At 34.3% G+C, this 17,297-nt stretch overlaps 2 non-coding genes across 2 annotated transcripts; both read right to left on the bottom strand.

Annotated features, from left to right (window-relative positions):
* Positions 1-672: 672 nt before the first annotated feature.
* On the bottom strand, positions 673-745 carry TRNAV-CAC (transfer RNA valine (anticodon CAC)). Its single transcript has one exon. It is a non-coding gene; the product is annotated as a tRNA-Val (tRNA).
* A 1,864-nt stretch (positions 746-2,609) lies between these two features.
* On the bottom strand, positions 2,610-2,682 carry TRNAV-AAC (transfer RNA valine (anticodon AAC)). Its single transcript has one exon. It is a non-coding gene; the product is annotated as a tRNA-Val (tRNA).
* Between the last annotated feature and the right edge of the window lie 14,615 nt (positions 2,683-17,297).

Genomic DNA, 17,297 nt, shown 5'->3' with positions numbered 1-17,297 from the left:
CGCCCCCAAACATAAATTACATACTTTTGACTGACGATCATGCTTCACTTTTACCATTACCGCCTTGCCCAAAGGATCAAAAACTTTTACTACGTACGGCAAAGAGATACACTTCTTACTAAAACACACACGAACATGGCGTATACCTAAGTATATGCCCTGGTCCCTCTTCCACACAATAGGGCTTTTCACCTCACAATCATAATCTTTAAGTTTATTTAGAATAATATCATCGTCGATATATTCGGGTACGTCCATAAATACAGTAATAGTACGTTTAGTGACACCATTAGCCGAACAGTGCACACCATTTACAGTTAGACCAGCATCTATAGCCAGGTCCACATCGTCGGGAAGAACAAAAGTTACCTCATATCCACCCGGGCGAGGAACTACGGCAGTGACCGAAGCAGCACCAAACGTAGAAATAACAGAATGGATAACGTCCCCATGGCTTGAAGTTGTCGTTTCCACAAAAACTGTACGACGCATAACTTCCATGACCTTCTTGGTTGATGAAGACATCGTCAAACAACTTGGAAAAATAAAAATCTAGCAAAAAAAAAAAAGAACTACACGCTCACTAGGCTTAGCTGTTAAATTTACACTAAGGCAATCAGGAGCTCGAAAAAACACGTCTGTACTCGATGACGAGAACCGACGCTTTCAAAATATGCCTGCCAGGAATCGAACCTGGGACCTTCCGCGTGTGAGGCGGATGTGATAACCACTACACCACAATCACGCCCGTTTCGATTTTTTTTTGCTGTTCAAGTTTTCAAAATGAAACGATAACGTTCTAAAATTTCTATTTCGCAGTCTAAACAAACGCAGATATAATGACAGCTTAAAGAATAACTATAAATAATATAGCACTCTGCTTTGTCTACCTAGGCCAAAAGTATTTTTCCAATGTGCTTACGTGTCTTTAAAAGACTTTATCGAGCCCACAGTATTCAATGTTTCCACACCTCCTTCAATTGCTCTTAAACGTCCAAAACGCAGAGTTTTGTTTCCTCAGTCTTTTCTCTTTCTATCCAAAACTGAACAGAATATTTTCATAGCTTTAATTTCTCTATCAGAACTACTAAACAATAACGTAATGAGCGATTTAATGCGTTTATTAAATCCATTAACAAAATTAGGGATCGTCTTAAATAATATTTAATCTTCGTTATTTTGTGACCAATTCTGGGATTCCACTCTGGCTGATGTTTCTTTATCACACACAACTTCTTCAAGGTGTTCAATACGACAAAGGTGCATGATGACTATCAAATTCCTCAAATGATAACCTGGTTCAAACGCGCTTTAGTTGTAATAGTACGTTGACAGTTGTGGGTTGTAGGAGATCACAGCGGTGGAATAAAGTCCAATGTACAAAAGAGATCTTATCTGTGTTGCAACATCTCTCTTCGAAATCCATCTACTCTTTGAGACTATCGTACTCTCTCTAGGTTACACATCGTTCTTCACGTTCAAAATGCCATTACCAAAACAAAGAATTCTTGTTTATGAAAAACGTTTACAGGAACCAGCTGCACCTAGAAGGAGAAAACACTTGAGAATAATAAATATTCTCCGGTCTTGGCATCGTAATTTCCTTTTACCTGTCTAGTCTGTACAATATTCAAGTGAACTAAATACAATTCTTAAATAAGTACGTAAAACAGGAGATTCGATCATGGCGAAAAAAACATTAAGCATCGCAAAACATCTTTACTAAGTGAAAAATGTTATAAAAATAAAGAAATCAGACAAAAAGGGATAAACAGAACACGGAGTCTTCAAGAAAACAATGCTGTCTCCAGCCGGACGCTACTTCTCTTCTTTAGAGTGTCTAGACATGTTGGTAAGGACATTTGAGGCGCTATCTGAGGGGCGTGTATTCCCAATTCAAATGAAGTAACATGTAAGCATTTTCAGACGTATGAGGAGTTAGGATATCATCGAAAATTTCACTGTTCGGTAAAAATTAAGTACATCAAATAGTTGTTGGTGAATGATGTTGTAGAATTGCCTTTCCTCTTTTCCGTCACTGGTAAGTTGGAGATGATAACGCACATAACCATCCAATAGTTCTGACCGGAATTTAAAAGAATAGGTTAAAGAATGAAACATCTAGTGTGATTAGTTGTCACAGCATGAAGAGTTGTTCTCAACACACTCTGACGGAGTCGTGATCTCTAAATATTACCTGTACAACACCTGTCAAGTACGTTACCTTATTTTCAAATAAGATCGCGTGCATCGACGTTTCAAACTATTCACGCGTTTAAGAAAAATAAAGCATATAAACCCATTTTATCGAAGAGTTGTAACCTGCTGGACAGATACTTCGTCGAACGTGACATGATTACGCGAAGGCCGTTTCAGCACATCAAATGTCGCAGCAGTGCACGCATTATATTCAAAAGTCATAAGGTTCCTGTTTTGATTTATTACACAACAGTCACACGAATTTCTGAAAGTGGTTACAAGTGTAGGGGGAAACTCGATAAATTCTCTGATATCTCTCAATCGCCTCACGCTCTGAACGTGATGTTAAAAAAGAAAATATCGTTCCACGTTCTCACCATCTGATTTGAAAAAAAACGAATCGTTTAATATGTGCCTGCCAGGGATCGAACCTGGGACCTTCCGCGTGTTAGGCGGATGTGATAACCACTACACCACAAACACCTCCGTTTCGCTTTTTTTGCTGTTCAACTTTTCAAAATGAAACGATAACGTTCCAAAATTTCTATTTCGCAGTCTAAACAAACGCAGATATAATGCCAGCTTAAAGAATAACTATAAATAATATAGCACTCTCCTTTGTCTACCTAGGCCAAAAGTATTTTTCCAATGTGCTTACGTGTCTTTAAAAGACTTTATCGAGCCCACAGTATTCAACGTTTACACACCTCGTTCAATTGCCCTTAAACGTGCAAAACGCAGAGTTTTGTTTCCTCAGTCTTTTCTCTTTCTATCCAAAACTGAACAGAACATTTTCATAGCTTTAATTTCTCTATCAGAACTACTAAACAATAACGTAATGAGCGATTTAATACGTTTATTACGTCCATTAACAAAATTAGGGATCGTCTTAAATAATATTTAATCTTCGTTATTTTGTGACCAATTCTGGGATTCCACTCTGGCTGATGTTTCCTTATCACACACAACTTCCTCAAGATGTTCAATACGACAAAGGTGCATGATGACTATCAAATTCCTGAAATGATAACCTGGTTCAAACGCGCTTTAGTTGTAATAGTACGTTGACAGTTGTTGGTTGTAGGAGATCACAGCGGTGGAATAAAGTCCAATTTACAAAAGAGATCTTATCTGTGTTGCAACATCTCTCTTCGAAATCCATCTACTCTTCGAGACTATCGTACTCTCTTTAGGTTACACATCGTTCTTCACGTTCAAAATACCATTACCAAAACAAAGAATTCTTGTTTAAGAAAAACGCTTATAGGAACCAGCTGCACCTAGAAGGAGTAAACACTTGAGAATAATAAATATTCTCCTGTCTTGGCATCGTAATTTCCTTTTACCTGTCTAGTCTGTGCCAGGGATCGAACCTGGGACCTGCCGCGTGTTAGGCGGATGTGATAACCACTACATCACAAGTGCCTCCGTTTTTCGTTTTTGCTGTTCAAATTTTCAAAATAAAAGATGACGTTCCAAAATTTCTATTTGGCAGTCTAAACAAACACTGAATAACAAAGAGTACCACAGCCAGCTACAAGTTGTGGCTCCAGCACTACAAGATCTCATGATTACAAAAATATACACAACTTATATTTCCGAACTTATGATCAAACAAAACTTTCCTTAACGTTAGGTTAACGATATCTACTAACGTTAACTTGCTGTTCTCAACTGTTATGTTTCAAACATTTCACATGTTTATTATTTTCAACCTTCATTTGCATCCATATATTGTGAACAACACCTGAACCAATGTTGTTAACTGGAATACCAACACATGTGAACACTATCAGTAAAAACAAAACTTGATGTTTGGAACAAGAATACAGACACATGTGAATACTACTAGTAAAACTAAAACTTGATGTTTGGAACAAGAATACAGACACATGTGAACACTACCAGTAAAACCAAAACTTGATGTTTGGAACAAGAATACAGACACATGTGAACACTACCAGGAAAACCAAAACTTTATGTTTGGAACAAGAATACAGACACATGTGAACACTACCAGTAAAACCAAAACTTGATATTTGGAACAAGAATGCAGACACATGTGAACACTACCAGTAAAATATAAGCATGACTTTTGAGGTAGAACACAGACATGTGAATACCGCCAACAAAATGTAAACATGACATTTTAAGCTAGAAGACAGACACGTGTGAACACTACCAGTGAAAAGTTAGCATGGCATTTTGAACTAGAAGACAGTAAAACCAAAAACTGACGTTTTGATCTAGTAAGAAATGAAAATGACACGAGTAGGATAAGATTATAAAAGCTACCTGGTTCTGTTATGTAAGTTAGATTGTAATTTCAATTTCACAAATAATACTTAACACGTTGGTCAAGCTATCAGTTAAACATACAAATCATGAACATCTCAGAATCATAGTTTTTAGTTAAACAGCTTTAGATATAATCTGAACCAAATAATATAAATTTGAGGGTTTAAGACGCTCACATCAGACTATGGATGAAATAAACATAGTTGAATATAGATATCTCAAAAACAATAAATTACTTCATCTTATGTTGAATAAAGTAAAGTATTGATATATAACTCACAGACAGTTATTTACGAAATGAAAGTCGAGTAACTACACAACCTTTCGAAAATGATAGATTAGAAACGCTGGGTATAAATCCCAATACGTCTCACATGTTAAGCGAGGTTTTTTTTTTTATTACTATTATCCAACAGAAGAGTAAATAAAAACCAATACATACGTACATACATACAGACGTGTGACATTTACAAAAAATATTTACATACAGAAAACTTTTCACTTCCATATTAAAAATAAACTACTTTGCTATATGGTAATTTGTTTGTATTTTATATTCTTGTAACTCTGCCTCACCTGTATCGACATACCACTGGATAAACATTTGTACTTTGTCTACATCTGTATCCACATACCAGTGGATAAACATTTGTACTTTGTCTACAACTCTATCCACATACCAGTGAATAAACATTTGTACTTTGTCTACATCTGTATCCACATACCACAGGATAAACATTTGTACTTTGTCTACATCTGTATCCACATTCCAGTGGATAAACATTTGTACTTTGTCTACATCTGTATCCACATACCAGTGGATAAACATTTGTACTTTGTCTACATCTGTATCCACATACCACTGGATAAACATTTGTACTTTGTCTACATCTGTATCCACATACCACTGGATAAACATTTGTACTTTGTCTACATCTGTATCCACATTCCAGTGGATAAACATTTGTACTTTGTCTACATCTGTATCAACATACCAGTGGATAAACATTTGTACTTTGTCTACAACTGTATCCACATACCAGTGGATAAACATTTGTACTTTGTCTACATCTGTATCCACATACCACAGGATAAACATTTGTACTTTGTCTACATCTGTATCCACATTCCAGTGGATAAACATTTGTACTTTGTCTACATCTGTATCCACATACCACTGGATAAACATTTGTACTTTGTCTACATCTGTATCCACATACCAGTGGATAAACATTTGTACTTTGTCTACATCTGTATCCACATACCACTGGATAAACATTTGTACTTTGTCTACATCTGTATCCACATACCACTGGATAAACATTTGTACTTTGTCTACATCTGTATCCACATGCCAATGAATAAACATTTGTATTTTGTCTTTGAATTTGAATCTCAAAATATATTTTATTCTTAAGTTTGGGTTTATAATATACAAAAAGAGTTGGTTTAGTTTTACATGTCTTGTTATTTTCCTCGACGTAAACACAACATATTTGACTAATGAGATGGCATAACACATTATCGGTTGTAGTGATTTTTCTTTATTGTAATATCCAGATATTATTGTTAATTTAAATTGTTTAATACTAAAAGACTTATTTGTGATTAATACAAAAAGATTCTTAAAGTAATTTCACAGAGACATTGTTTCTTCACATTCCATATAAAGATGTTCAATTGTTTCACTACATTTGCTGCAAAGACAACAACTGTCATAATCTACTAAATTCATATTTTTTAGTTTCGTATCAGTTATCAACGATTTATATAAAAATAAATAATATATATCAGCCATTAGATTTTCATTATACTCTGAATATGCACTATTCCACATAGCTCTCCCATTGTAGAGTCTCTATAGCATTGAAATGTGGATCCCAACTAAGTTTAACCCTATTATTACTTAACTCATATTGACATAAATGATTTTAAAGCGATACTGACAACATCAATCAACTTATTATTTACATGAACATAAAGTTTACATGGTAACACTACCAAACCATATTCTACTGAATAGGTCAACTTCTCAATTGCCTTTCTCCAACTCTGAGGAAAAGCATTCGGTAATATTTGAACATATCTTTCAAGGCTGTTAATTGTGATGTTCGTCAAAGATGGAAAATTTTCCAGTAAACATTTAATTAATTGTTTTTTGAATTTCGCGCAAAGCAACTCGAGGGCTATCTACGCTAGCCGTCCCTAATTTAGCAGTGTAAGACTAGAGGAGAGGCAGCTAGTCATCACCACCCACCGCCAACTCTTGGACTACTCTTTTACCAACGAATAGTGGGATTGGCCGTCACATATAACGCCCCCCACAGCTGAAACGGCAAGCATGTTTTTGGTGCGACCGGGATCGACCCCCGCGACCTTCAGATAACGAATCAAACGCCTTAACACACTTGGCCATGCTGGGCCGTCATTTAATTAATATTGTATGTTTAAAAAATCCTGGCATTACTTCATAACACAAATAATTAACACAAACGATATTACTTTTAATTATTAATTCACTGTACAAATAATTACCGTCAAATATTTTAATATGTGGATTTAAAAATAATGGTTCTTTCATAATACTTTGTAATGTTTCTGGAAATATAGAACCTGGTTTACCTATCTGAGACCAATCCAACAATAAGTATTTATAAAACAACAGCACATGTTTCATATATTTTGGATGAATATGACATTTCAAAACTACCCAATATAATTTGAGACTTCCATATAAATTTGGCTCGGCATGGTCAGGTGGGTAAGGTGTTCGATTCGTAATCTCAGGGTCGAGGGTTCGAATTCCCGTTGCACCAAACATGCTCACTCTTTCAGCCGCGTAGGCGTTATAATGTGACGGTCAATCCTACTATTTTTGGTAAAAGAATAGCCCAAGAGCTGGCGGCGGGTTGTAATGAATAGCTGCCTTCCCTCTTTTGTCTTACACTGCTAATTTAGGGATGGCTTGCGCAGATAGCCCTCGTGTATCTTTGCACGAAATTCAAAAACAAACCAACAATTCTACATTTTCATACCTACTCTATAAATCATCTAAACTTAAAAAGGCTATTGTTTATCTCTAATATGTACCTTCACTCTCTCAGTTAAATAGACTTATTTCACACATACCTTCTGCTTTGCTTGCGTTTAATCAGTTTTACCACGAACTTTACAAAAACGTTTGATATTGGCAAATTTTCTTTTACCTTGTGTTACAAATAATAATAAATAAGTAAATAAAATAATAAATCAGTTCTTCATTAAATGGAACAATAATAAAAGCAGAATACGCTGCAAACGACACTTTACCACACATCAGAAATCAGGACACTAAAAGGTAGGAAATTTTGTTAGGGTAACTTGATATGTCATACAAAACACATACAAGAACCAGAAGGAATGTGTCTGGTTTTCTTTGATTAAAATAGCTTTAGCAAATTTTTATTTTCTCCAAACACATTGTTATTTTGATTGATTTTAATCAAATTATCGAGTTAGGAAAATAATTATTAATATGGTTGATATAATAAAAATAACTCGGCATATCTAAAGATATTTTTATCAGAGAAATGCCAGGTACTCTGATAATGCGATAAAACTAGACATAATGTCACCCCCAGTACCAAATTCACCCTTAGCGGAGGATAGGACACACATAAAATGTGGTTTGAAATGGTTAAAGTTAAGCACAAAACTGCACAATGAGTTATCCATACTCTGCTCACCACGAGTATCGAAACCTGGTATCTAGCTTTGTAAATCCACAGACATATCGCTTTGGTTTGAATTTTGCGAAAAGCAGGACAAGGGCTATCTCTACTTGCTTTTCATAATTTAGCAACCATAAACTAGAGGAAAAACAGCTTAACATGATCCACCACCAACTCTTGGACTATGCTTTCACTAGCAAAGAATGGGACTGACCGTCGCATATAATGCCCCGTGGATGAAAGAGCAAGCATTTTTGGTGACAGAGATTCGAACCCATGACTCTTAAATTCAGAGTCAAGCGCCTTAAACACCAGATCAAACTAAGTATACAACAGCTGTATATAAGTTATGAGAAAGTTAGAGTGTAGTGCAGCGATTCACGACCTCTAATCTTGTACCTGATCTCAAAATGAAGGTTCTTGGGTTCGAAACGTGCGTATTTAGTTCCATAGTGTATTTATAGAAGTGGAATGTTTAGAGAGATGATTAATGTAATCATGATGCTAATATCTGGATGTATTTCATTACTCACAATCCCCAACTGTAACAGAATAGAGGTTTGGGAACAATGTATTTAAGACTATAAAGTGATATATGAACACCTGTAACTATTCATTGTAAGAAAACGTAATTTGCGCAGAGTCTTAATAAAAAAAAAGTGCTAAGGTTGTAATACATAACAGTATCTATCCAGGCAAATACTAGCGATCAGAACATAGATTATTGTTTATCTAAGCAAGTACCAGAGATATAAACATAGGTTACTATTTATCCAGACGAGTACTAGAAATCAGTAAAACGTGCACATGTCATGAATCACGAGTAGAATTAAGCACTCTCTTGGCTAGAACACAGCATGACATATGAACCATAAAAGCAAGAAATGAAAATACTTGTTACTTTTAATTTCAGGTTGAAAGTACATCTAGTTCACATGGCGCCATTCGTTACTAAGATATAGTTAGTTTTTTACCTGTTTTTTTCTTTAATTTTGGCTTACTGTGTTTTTCCAAAGAATATTACAAAATGTAGCTTTGGTAGGACCCGGGAACAATGAGGAAGACAGCACCAACAAAGTTATTGAATGGTGAAGAAGGAAACATTACTGTGTTTTGTAGAAAGACCACAAGACAACCTTTAGAATCTTGACCGTATGAGTTTGTTTCTGTTGCTGTTATTAGTGAAAATGTACAGTCTCTTACCTTACTGGACCTGTTCATTTTCAGGTCACCACTTTAGTTTCATTGGTCAATGGACTTTCAGAATGACCAGTACGTTGGAATGATCATATGGGGTGGTGAGAAGATTTGGCACCAAATTTTCTGGTTTTGGTTTATGAAACAACAGTTTATCTGTTTACACGTTTTAAGAGCCAAACTGAAAGAAGAACTGTCTGAGCTGGATAACATTATGACGAGTTGTATGTGTGACTGCAATGCATCCAAGAGAAGAGAACCTAAAACTTTGCACACATAGTAAGGGGATAGTGTGGGTGTGACTGCAATGCATCCAAGAGAAGAGAACCTAAAACTTTGCACACATAGTAAGGGGATAGTGTGGGTGTGACTGCAATGCATCCAAGAGAAGAGAACCTAAAACTTTGCACACATAGTAAGGGGATAGTGTGGGTGTGACTGCAATGCATCCAAGAGAAGAGAACCTAAAACTTTGCACACATAGTAAGGGGATATTGTGGGTGTGTACCGAGGTACTATGTGTTAGATTTGACTCAAATAAGGCCAGTTTTTGCCCTATACTTCTTTAGCCTAATTATTCTACTTTGTAAAGGTCTATAGAAAAGTATAATTTTTCTCTCTCTTACTCAATACACTATTTTCAACATAAACTTGGGAACAATAAACATTTGAAGTGAACTACGTTTTGGAAACAGAAACAGAGAATACTGCAAATTTAGAAGACTGAAAAATAATCAGATAAAATCACAGTAATAAAATAATCGAATCTGAGAAACTAAAGTAAAACTATTTGTTTTAAAAAGGGTTGGACTGAATTAAGATTGGAAAATGGTAAAATAAAATCATTAAAGAATTAGTGCATTGGGTAGCTATAGAAACAATTAACATAAAGGAGAAACTGGTATATTAAGCCTCAGTGAATCATGAGGGGACATTAGAATCCTGTGACAAATCGTGTTTATATTATACTACTTAAAAATAAAGCAAACAATTCTGAGTTATGTTATTAAGTTATACTTTTTTAAATTTAAAAGCTTTTACAAGTAGTAAATATGTAGTGTTTTTTCTGGGCAGCTACTGTAAGTGTTTTACAAACATATGAGCAGATGGTGGGATATTTTATTCCAAAAATTACGAACATGCATATGATACGCAACTGCATTATCCATCTGAATACTTTAAATAATTTAAATGTGTATATGGCCTCAAACAAATAACGTTTGTAAAGACAAACAACAAGCTGAATACAAGATAATGAACATACAAGGTTAAGTAATAATAACGTTTGTAAAGACAAATAACAAGCTAAATACAAGATAATGAACATACAAGGTTAAGTAACAATAACGTTTGTAAAGACAAATAACAAGCTGAATACAAGATAATGAACATACAAGGTTAAGTAACAATAACGTTTGTAAAGACAAATAACAAGCTGAATACAAGATAATGAACATAAAAGGTTAAGTAACAATAACGTTTGTAAAGACAAATAACAAGCTGAATACAAGATAATGAACATACAAGGTTAAGTAACAATAACGTTTGTAAAGACAAATAACAAGCTGAATACAAGATAATGAACATACAAGGTTAAGTAACAATAACGTTTGTAAAGACAAATAACAAGCTGAATACAAGATAATGAACATACAAGGTTAAGTAACAATAACGTTTGTAAAGACAAATAACAAGCTGAAAGAAGATAATGAACATACAAGGTTAAGTAACAATAACGTTTATAAAGACAAATAACAAGCTGAATACAAGATAATGAGCATACAAGGTTAAGTAACAATAACGTTTGTAAAGACAAATAACAAGCTGAATACAAGATAATGAACATACAAGGTTAAGTAACAATAACGTTTGTAAAGACAAATAACAAGCTGAATACAAGATAATGAACATACAAGGTTAAGTAACAATAACGTTTGTAAAGACAAATAACAAGCTGAATACAAGATAATGAACATACAAGGTTAAGTAACAATAACGTTTGTAAAGACAAATAACAAGCTGAAAGAAGATAATGAACATAAAAGGTTAAGTAACAATAACGTTTGTAAAGACAAATAACAAGCTGAATACAAGATAATGAGCATACAAGGTTAAGTAACAATAACGTTTGTAAAGACAAATAACAAGCTGAATACAAGATAATGAACATACAAGGTTAAGTAACAATAACGTTTGTAAAGACAAATAACAAGCTGAATACAAGATAATGAACATACAAGGTTAAGTAACAATAACGTTTGTAAAGACAAATAACAAGCTGAATACAAGATAATGAACATACAAGGTTAAGTAACAATAATGTTTGTAAAGACAAATAACAAGCTGAATACAAGATAATGAACATACAAGGTTAAGTAACAATGACGTTTGTAAAGACAAATAACAAGCTGAATACAAGATAATGAACATACAAGGTTAAGTAACAATAACGTTTGTAAAGACAAATAACAAGCTGAATACAAGATAATGAACATACAAGGTTAAGTAACAATAACGTTTGTAAAGACAAATAACAAGCTGAATACAAGATAATGAACATACAAGGTTAAGTAACAATAACGTTTGTAAAGACAAATAACAAGCTGAATACAAGATAATGAACATACAAGGTTAAGTAACAATAACGTTTGTAAAGACAAATAACAAGCTGAATACAAGATAATGAACATACAAGGTTAAGTAACAATAACGTTTGTAAAGACAAATAACAAGCTGAATACAAGATAATGAACATACAAGGTTAAGTAACAATAATGTTTGTAAAGACAAATAACAAGCTGAATACAAGATAATGAACATACAAGGTTAAGTAACAATGACGTTTGTAAAGACAAATAACAAGCTGAATACAAGATAATGAACATACAAGGTTAAGTAACAATAACGTTTGTAAAGACAAATAACAAGCTGAATACAAGATAATAAACATACAAGGTTAAGTAACAATAAGGTTTGTAAAGACAAATAACAAGCTGAAAGAAGATAATGAACATACAAGGTTAAGTAACAATAACGTTTGTAAAGACAAATAACAAGCTAAATACAAGATAATGAACATACAAGGTTAAGTAACAATAACGTTTGTAAAGACAAATAACAAGCTGAATACAAGATAATGAACATACAAGGTTAAGTAACAATAACGTTTGTAAAGACAAATAACAAGCTGAATACAAGATAATGAACATACAAGGTTAAGTAACAATAACGTTTGTAAAGACAAATAACAAGCTGAATACAAGATAATGAACATACAAGGTTAAGTAACAATAACGTTTGTAAAGACAAATAACAAGCTGAAAGAAGATAATGAACATACAAGGTTAAGTAACAATAACGTTTGTAAAGACAAATAACAAGCTGAATACAAGATAATGAACATACAAGGTTAAGTAACAATAACGTTTGTAAAGACAAATAACAAGCTGAATACAAGATAATGAACATACAAGGTTAAGTAACAATGACGTTTGTAAAGACAAATAACAAGCTGAATACAAGATAATGAACATACAAGGTTAAGTAACAATAACGTTTGTAAAGACAAATAACAAGCTGAATACAAGATAATGAACATACAAGGTTAAGTAACAATAACGTTTGTAAAGACAAATAACAAGCTGAATACAAGATAATAAACATACAAGGTTAAGTAACAATAACGTTTGTAAAGACAAATAACAAGCTGAATACAAGATAATGAACATACAATGTTAAGTAACAATAACGTTTGAAAAGACAAATAACAAGCTGAAAGAAGATAATGAACATACAAGGTTAAGTAACAATAACGTTTGTAAAGACAAATAACAAGCTGAATACAAGATAATGAACATACAAGGTTAAGTAACAATAACGTTTGTAAAGACAAATAACAAGCTGAATACAAGATAATGAACATACAAGGTTAAGTTACAATAACGTTTGTAAAGACAAATAACAAGCTGAATACAAGATAATGAACATACAAGGTTAAGTAACAATGACGTTTGGTAAAGACAAATAACAAGCTGAATACAAGATAATAAACATACAAGGTTAAGTAACAATAACGTTTGTAAAGACAAATAACAAGCTGAAAGAAGATAATGAACATACAAGGTTAAGTAACAATAACGTTTGTAAAGACAAATAACAAGCTGAATACAAGATAATGAACATACAAGGTTAAGTAACAATAACGTTTGTAAAGACAAATAACAAGCTGAATACAAGATAATGAACATACAAGGTTAAGTAACAACTGAAAATCCTTACTTGTTCACAAATGATTTAGAATAACATTAGTTAAGCTGGCAGAAGGTATCCAGGTTTACGTACAACCTCAAATAACTAATTTATAATTTAAGTTTTTTCCACTTGGCACATAGAACATTAACAGAACAGGAATGAATCAGAATTGAAAACTTTTATTCTCCAATACTTCAGACTGATATAACGTGTAAAATACATGAACCGAGTTATACACATTAGCTTCAATAAGTGATATTATCAAACATACCTTGACACGTGCAGTACACTACACACCAATAAGAATAGCAACTGCTGTTTTTATCCATTCATAAATAATTAATAGGTTTCCAAGATCATGCACGCATCAAAATTTATAGATCTTTACAAATTGGTTTAATGATAAATTGTATTTTGGTACAAACTATTGAACATACAAATAAAATAGACAACAAAAATATGAACTAAACTCAGTTTCAGTATAAAAACAACAACAGAATGAACTGTGTCACAAGAAAGGTTTGTGAAAATAAGATAAAGTTGAGTTTTATACTTTATTCATCTGATTCAGAAGTGTTGGTTTCTTCACATTGAGCGAGATACTTTGTTCTGGAACATTTCTACAGAGATCCTGTGTACACAAGTTAGCTAGGTAGTTAATTATTGGCACAATAACAATGTTAGTTGTAGCCCTTGTTAAAACCACACAAAACTGATTAGTTCATCTTCTGTGGTCAGAGAGCTGTGCTGGCTCTGATGGGAGGTAACTGGTCATCCATGGTCATCGACAAGAGAAATTGATAGTTTGGTAAAATGTCCACTTCTGTTGGTTAATGTTGCAAAAGAAACTCTTCAGGGTGTTGGATGAGAAACCTTTGAAGTGTTGCTTTGTTTGTTAGGAACATCTTTGTTTTATCTTCTGATAGATCAGTTTCAGACATTCACATTGTTATTATAGACAATGCTTGAGATACTAACTCGTCAGTAATGGAAGATGGATCGTTTTACTCTGAAACATTTTCGAGTGCGTCAATCTTAATTTTTTACTTACTTTCAGCCACCCTTTCTTACTGGTGAAATATAGATAGTTTATACTGTCTCGTCCACTCAGGTTATAGTTCAACAGAAGTGGCGGCATGTTGAAGAACTACTTTCAAAGCTGAATCAAGTGATATATCGATATAGTCGATAACTGGTGCGTCCTTTCAACACAACTTGGCATCAGCTCGGGCTATTTTAGTTGTGTGTTGAAGTGTCCTCCCCAGTTGGATTGTGATATGTCTGCGGAATCACACCATAAGATACCGGGTTTCGATACCAGTGGTAGAAAAAAACAGATAGCTAATTGTGTAGCTTTGCGCTTAACTCCAAACGAACGAACGAACTTCAATCCTTAACAAAACAAAAATAAAAATGCACACAAACAACAAGAAATACTTCAACAGTGTGTATCAAGATGTTTCTCTTATGCAGTTGTTCAAGTTTTCCGGTGACATTATCAAGAGAAACTGAAGATAAACAGACAAACTTTGATCCAAACGCTTGCTCTGAAACTGCGATATGGGAGCCGAAGTATTAGACAAGTTTAGATTTCAATGTGCTTGAGCGATAGCTGTCTGTATCAGACACTTTTAGATAACGTAGATACATCTGTCTGTGCATATCATGTGAAGATTTGATCATATAATTGAAATGATCAAAACGTAATAGTTGGAAACACTAATTTATTTTAGTTTAATATTTTCAGTATACTAATATTTTGATCATAAAGAAGGGAATGAAAGTTTTCTGATAATTTTGATGGGTGGGTAGGTTTTATGGTGCAAAGCAACTAGGTTACCTGCGCCCTGATAATTTGGGATCAGTCCTTTGTTAGCAGAGACTGTATTATTCATCTACGTATGCCCCCCGCTAGTACAGCGGTATGTCTCCCGATTTACAACGCTGAAAGCAGGGATTCGATTCCCCTCGGTTGGCTCAGTAGATAGCCCTACGTGGCTTTGCTATAAGAAAAACACACTTATCTGCATATGTAGTGAGACATAGGGTAAAACATCTGGGGAGCACCTTAAGGTACATCACATTATGCTAAGTACGGTCTATCTGGGCAGAAAACAACCAGAGGAAGTGCCTTATATTAGGTACAGAGATCAACATGTGAAGTTTCTCCAGGCAAAACCCAGAGGAAAGTGTCTAAGATATATAGGATTAGTCCGAGCATAGTCCACTTGGACAAAAATATACAGGGAAAGCACTTTGGTATTCTACTGAGTAAGTCAAATACAGTCCAACTGGGCAGAAACATCTAGTGGAAGTTACTTGGATATATAATACTATGGCTAAGTGATGCCTATCCAGACAAAATACATCTGGAGGAGGCACCTTGAGATATATGAGATTATGCCTAGTGTGATCCACCTTGGCAGAAAACAACCAATGGAAGGGCCTTGCATAAGATACAGAGGTCACAAGTGAGGTCTACCCAGGCAAAACCCTGGGTGAAGCACCTAAGATATACAGGATTAGTCCATGTGTGGGCCACCTGAACAAAAACATACAGGGGAAGCACTTTGGAATTCTATTGAGTAAGTAAAGTGCAGTCCAACTGGACAGAAAAGTCCAGAGGAAGCTCCTTGAAGAAGAATGTATATTATGATCAAGAAGTGCAGTCAGCCTGTATAAAATATCTTGGGGTAGTGAATAGGATCCAGAATAGTATATCATTACTTATTCAGTAATTATAATGATGACAGTCTTTTCCTTGCTGACTGAATATGTATATGGTATGAGTTTTATTTCTTCTATTGTAGAATCCCACTCATGAGAAAATCTCTATAGTCTATCATTCTCCACAAGAAGAAAGAGAGTGAAAATACGTTGAGGAGGCTGGAGGAACAACACATTAAAAACTGTGCAATGGATGTCTGCAATTCCCTATTCTAAAAAGCAGAAAAAACCCGAATTGTAAGAATCATGAATAAGTGGTAATTAGCAAAAAACCCATCTGCTTTACTCATGAAATCCATGAGTGATGGTCTTTTGTATAAAATAAATTGACAATAAAAGTTTGATATAAACACATATACCAATGAGAAGGCATCAAGCAGTATTACAGAAATACCACATCTCTACAGTGAGCACTTAGAAATATACATATTTAGTACAAAGACTTAATATTAACCATATAAGATCAAGAAACATCCACCACTAGGTGGAGGTATGATGTATATTAACTAAAAAAGGTAATAACAGGTCAACTTACCCCAGTCAAGGGTAAGAGATGTCTGGAGAATTGCTACAGGAGGAAGATGATACGTGAAGAAGAAAGACATAGCCAAGTCATGAAGAGTGTGTGTTATGTGTGTATTGGAAGCCGCCCCCGCACCTGCTTGAATGATCTCCTCTGAAGTTTGACCAATTCAAGCAGCTAAGGATATAGTTAAGTGACTGATTTGGTGCAATGAAACACCGTGTAACCAGCAACATTCTATTGACAAATCAGAATACACTAGCCATAAGAGTTGCTGAACCCAGGCAGAAAGGTTAACAGGAGGTAGGCCCCAAGATACAGAGGAATTTCAGGGAATAAATAGGCAGGAACCGGAGCCACAAAAGGAGACAGCACAAGACATATAACAATGC

Source organism: Tachypleus tridentatus, chromosome 5 (genome assembly GCF_004210375.1).
Source record: "Tachypleus tridentatus isolate NWPU-2018 chromosome 5, ASM421037v1, whole genome shotgun sequence".
NCBI lineage: Eukaryota > Metazoa > Arthropoda > Merostomata > Xiphosura > Limulidae > Tachypleus > Tachypleus tridentatus.
The sequence above is the reverse complement of the archived record's forward strand: the minus strand, read 5'-3'. Positions and strand labels throughout refer to the sequence as shown.